Raw genomic sequence first — 6,000 nt, forward strand, 5'->3', positions numbered from 1 at the left:
ACTGACAAAATAAGCATAGTTTAAAAAGCAACCTTTTGAATATAAATTTTGTCCACACTTGATGCATAATTTTACACTTAATGTTTTAATGTAATTTTTTACTTACAAAAGGATGTGACATGCATATAAATTATCAAGCATAATAATTCATCTCCTAATTTAGGAAATAGAACATTACCCATTTGTTACATTTATTTATTTGAGCTCCTCTCCTGTCTCTATCCCTCTGCTCTGTCTTTTTAATAGTTTTGTCACATGAAGAAAGACCTGAAACATGTATCTCACCCTGAAGTGACATTTTTAGTTTCATTCCTTTTTGAGCTTTATGAAAGTGGTATCAGACTGTATAGTAGCCTATGGGGATTTTATTTTTTTCACTCTTGATTATGTTTCTAAGATTCATGGTATTGTGTATAGTTGTCATTCATTTTCATTGATGTATAAGAGTTAATCATGTGACTACAGTATATTTTGAAGGGGTACATACATATAAAATAAAATTGTACATTTTTTTAAAAATCCTTGATACTGTCTTCTACTTTATAATTCTCCCTCCATATACCTTATTGATACTATACACATTTCACTATAAGCAAATATATTTCATATTCTGTAGTTATTTCACTTGCAGTTGTCTCATGTCAGCTTTCAAGGTGAATTACAGAGTATTATTCACTAATATGCATAGTGGAAAGCAGATGATGATTTTTTTCTGTCACTCTTCAAGAATGCTAAAGAGGAGGTGGAACCTTCAGAGCTTCGATGAACTACAGTTCACATTTTGTCTAGCCTCTTAGAAATGTGTTTTTTTATGTTACTGATCCTAAGATATATTTTTATTTCATACTTTAATATCTCTGAAATTGGGATATGTCTTATACATGTAGGGGTTGTGGTCTAGTTGATTCTAAGCAAGGAAAATTGATTTGCATTTCTGGTGGCATGACTGGACAAAGGCAAGTTCTTGATAGTTCAGTCAACAAACTAAGAGCTATTTGAAAAAGGAATGGAGGGTTAGCTGTCTTTTGTGAACTTTCCATTAACACTTGTAAAATCAAGAGTGCATAAGAATTTAGGAGTATGACTGTCTTATTTTTCTATTGAAGTTGAAGTGAAGTCTCCTCAGTTGTGTCCGACTCCTTGCGACCCCATGGACTGTAGCCTACCGGGCTCCTCCGTCCATGGGATTTTCCAGTTAAAAATACTGGAGTGGTTTGCCATTTCCTTCTCCAGGGGAACTTCCTGACCCAGGGATTGAACCCGGGTCTCCCACATTGTAGGCAGACGATTTACTGTCTGAGCCATAACAAATCACCACAAGTTTAGCAGTTTAAAGCAACAGCTATTTATTATCCTACAGTTACAGTTTAAAGCAACAGCTATTTATTATCCTACAGTTCTGTAAGTCAGAAGTCCACGCAGGGCTCAACTGGGTTTTCTCAGGATCTCATCAGACTGAAGTCAAGGTATCACCCGAGGCTAGCATCTCATCTAAGGCTCTGGTCCCTCTCCCATACTTACATGGTTGTTGGCAAAATTCATTTCCTTGCAGGTGTAGAACTCAGAGGCCTTCAAGGCCAACAGAAGATCATCTCTGACTTTCATTGTCTTCTACTTCTAGACTCCTTTATAAGAGCTCACATTATTAGGCCCACATAGAATAAGCTCCCTCTTGATTAACCCAACTGATGAGATACCTTAATTACATCTACAATGGTCCCTTTTGCCATTAAGGAGATATAAGTGATATCCTCTAACATCTACAAACTCAGACCATGCTCGAGAGAAAGGAATTATAGAAGGCAAATGTACCAAATGATGGGAATCTTGGTGGCCATCTTAAAATTCTGCCTACCACAGTGGCTTTTGGAAGCTTGGAATAAAATCGTGGAGACAACTGGTGGCTCAAGCAATAAAGAACCCGCCTGCCAATGCAGGAGACCGGGATTCAATCCCTGTGTTGGGAAGATCCCGTAGAGGAGAAAATGGCAACCCATTCCAGCATTCTTGCCAGGAAAATCCCATGGACAGAGGAGCCTGGCAGTCCATAGGGCTGCAAAGAGTCGGACAGGACTGAGCACACATTATATACTCAGCATTAAGACAACAATGAAATGCTGCATTACCAGTATTCTTGGTGGCCCCAGAATACTTCTGTGTAGAAAAACCTGCACATCTATGAGACAAAAAAAAAAAGAGATTTATTAGCAAGATCCACCAATGCATGCTAAAATGAGTGAACTAAAGTTCAATCAGAAAAAGGATATTTGCATAGTCTCCATGTCAGTTTCCCAGACTTGCCGTAACAAATAAGCACAAACTGGATGGCTTCAAACAACAGAAATCTGTTCTCACAATTCTGAGGCTGCAAGTCTGAAATCAAGGTGTTGGCAAGTCAGTTCCTTCTGGGGGCTCTGAGGAAGAATGTGTCCCATGGCCCTTTTCTAACTTCTGGTAACTCCTGGCATTCCTTGACTTCCAGATGCATCTTTGCAATCTCTGCCTCCTTAGTCTTCACATGATGTTGTACTTATATGTCTCTGTGTCCAAATTTCTTTCTTCTAAGGATGCCAGTTATTGGATTAGGGTTTACCCTAGTTCTGATTTCATTTTAACTTGACTGTTTGCAAAGATACTATTCCAAATAAGGCTACATTCTGAATTCTGGGTACACATGTATGTTAAGATGACACTATTCAATCAAGCATGGTCTCAGAGTATCTCCCCCACAATATTTTTTTATTATAAAGGGAAAACCAGTAATTTTACCATGAAAAATGCAGGCAGACAACACTGACCAATTGGTTAGGTAAACATCACTAACAATACTTTCAACATCATATAAGCCCTGTGTAGGATTCAATGAGAAGCATACATGACCTCTGTAACATTCTTTCAAGTAATGCATAATATCAATCTAAGCAAAGGAAACATCAGACAAAACCAAATTGATGGAAGTTTACAAAATAACTGACCAACATTGTTTCAAAACATCTGTCATGAAAGAAGGAAAAACAGGAAATGCCATGGAATGGAGGACAGTATGAAGTGTAGGGTGGGATTCTGCATTTGATTCTGGGAGAGAAAATGGATGTTAGAGAAACAGTTCAGTTCAGTTCAGTCGCTCAGTCGTGTCCGACTCTTTGCGACCCAATGAATCGCAGCATGCCAGGCCTCCCTGTCCATCACCAACTCCCGGAGTTCACTCAGACTCACAAGAAACACTGGTGAAACCCAAATTAATTTTGTAGTTAATATTATTGTGTCAAGGTTAATTTCTTACTTTTCTAGAAAGCTTATTATGCCAGTGATTGAAAAAAAAATTTGAATGAGGCTTGAAACTTCTAATCCAATTCTGTGAATATAAAGAATTATATTGTTTAAAAAAACAAGAAGTTAACGTGATACAGTATTAAAGTACAGATTATATTCAAACCTCATAAAATTTTATGCTAGTGTCTGTTTTCATACCTTATTCAAGACTCCACATTGTGTTTAATTGCATTTTGAGCAGCTTCAGCTGCATGCAACAAATTCTGGTAAATTCTCGTTTCACTTTTATTCTATTACAAATACTTTTCTAATTTTCCTTGTTATGGCTTCTTAGATATACCCCTCATTTAAAAGTCAGCATTAATGTCCAAATATAAGGGATTTTTTAAAGTATCTTTGATATTAATGTCTCATTTAAGTGCTTTCTTCTCTGCAATCACCCACTGTTTTTTCAATCTTCTAACTTTCAGTGAGACTTTCAATGGCTAAATCAAAGATCTGCCTTGGTAAATGTCTCACTGCACTTGAAAATACGTAGGTTATTTTCAAATATCTTTTGATACTAATCTCTAACATAATTCCACAGTAGTAAGAGAACAGACTCTGTAAGATTTCAATACCTTTAGACCAGGAAACTTCTGCACCTGGTCTTATGTCTCTGGATATATTCCAGTGTCTCCTAGTTTATCGTCTATAAACTAGGGAACTTGAATAGAATTTTAATCCTACTGTTGTGTGAAAATTGTATAGATCTTAATTATTTCTAATTGGTTCTTAATGCTTCTCAGGTCTACTATATTCTTGTGCTTCTCTGTACATTCATTCAATTAATTCTGAGAGTTTGATATGGAAACTCCAACAAAAAATCTTCGTATATCTACTTAAAACAAATAGCTATAATATATAGTGGAACTATGTGTAGCTTTGTTCTGTATTTTCCAAGGCTCCTGTAAATGTTACCATATTTTCATAATTTAAAAAAATAAAAAGATAATTTCTTACTTTTGAAAACTGCTATGGTGAGGTAAGATTAACATAACAGAAAACTGGGTGAAAGGTTTATGGGAAATTTCTGTGCTGTATTTCTAATTATTTTGTGAGCCCAAAATTATCTCAGAACAAATATGCATTGCCCTCATTACTAATGAGTCTGAGCATAATTTCCAATATTTATTTGCCTATACAGGGATTTTAAAAATATAGACATTTGAGTTTTTCCTCCATTTTCCTTTGCTTTTTTTTAATCATTTGATATGTATTAATTTACTATATATTCTGATAAAATTGTCAGTTTTATATGTTCCAAATATATATTTTCCTAATCTGTTTTTTTTTTATTTTTTTATGTTTCCTCAGTGTATGGCATTTTAAAAATATGTTAAAATTTATTACTAAAAAGAAAGAGATTCAAAAGAGCTGGACTCCGTAAAGCAGTTTTAGGAATGCCTTAATTAATTTACTTTGCTTATTTTTTTTTTTACTTTATATACACACAAGTGTGACACATGATTTAAAAAAAAAAACTAGGTCTAAATAACTTTTTTTGGTAAATTTATTTATTTTAATTGGAGGCTAATTACTTTACATCTGCTGCTGCTGCTGCTGCTGCTGCTGCTAAGTCGCTTCAGTCGTGTCCAACTCTGTGCGACCCCATAGACAGCAGCCTGCCAGGCTCCCCAGTCCCTGGGATTCTCCAGGCAAGAACACTGGAGTGGGTTGCCACTTCCTTCTCCAATGCATGAAAGTGAAAAGTGAAAGTGAAGGCGCCCAGTCGAGTCCGACTCTTAGTGACCCCATGGACTGCAGCCTACCAGGCTCCTCTGTCCATGGGATTTTCCAGGCAAGAGTACTGGAGTGGGGTGCCATTGCCTTCTTCTAAGTAATAAAACTATTATGTCATAGTCAACTGCCTTTTTTTTTTTTGGCTGTGCTAGCACGGCTTGTGGTATCATAGTTCCCCAACCAGAGACGGAACCCATGCCCCTTGCAGTGGATGCACAGAGTCCTAAACACTGGACTTCCAGGGAAATCTCTATGTCATAGTGAAAAGAGCAACTTTTTCTTGCTGGTACATAAATAATTATGTATCACAAAATCAATACTGTCTTTTCTTCAGTTGCTAAGTTGTGTCCTAACTCTTTGCAACCCAATGAGCTACAGCACGCCAGGCTTCCCTGTCCTTTACTATCTCCCCGGTTGCTCAAACTCACATCCATTGAGTCAGTGATGCCATCCAACCGTTTTATCTTCTGTCGCCCCCTTCTCCTTTTGCCATCAATCCTTCGCAGCAAGAGGGTCTTTTCTAAAGAGTTGGTTCTTTGCATCAGGTGGCCAAAGTATCGAAGCTTCAACTTCAGCATTAGTCCTTTCAATGAATAGTCAGGGTTGATTTTCTTTAGGGTTGAGTGGTTTGATCTCCTTGCAGCCCAAGGGATTCTCAAGAGTCTTCTTAGAGTTAGTTCAGTTCAGTTCAGTCGCTCACTTGTGTTCAACTCTTTGCGACCCCATGAATCGCAGCACGCCAGGCCTTCCTGTCCATCACCAACTCCCGGAGTTCACCCAGACTCACGTCCATCAAGTCAGTGATGCCATCCAGCCATCTCATCCTCTGCTGTCCCCTTTTCCTCCTGCCCCCAATCCCTCCCAACATCAGAGTTTTTTCCAATGAGTCAACTCTTCGCATGAGGTGGCCAAAGTACTGGAGTTTCAGCTTTAGCATCATTCCTT

The sequence above is a fragment of the Bos indicus genome, chromosome 3 (genome assembly GCF_029378745.1).
Source record: "Bos indicus isolate NIAB-ARS_2022 breed Sahiwal x Tharparkar chromosome 3, NIAB-ARS_B.indTharparkar_mat_pri_1.0, whole genome shotgun sequence".
NCBI lineage: Eukaryota > Metazoa > Chordata > Mammalia > Artiodactyla > Bovidae > Bos > Bos indicus.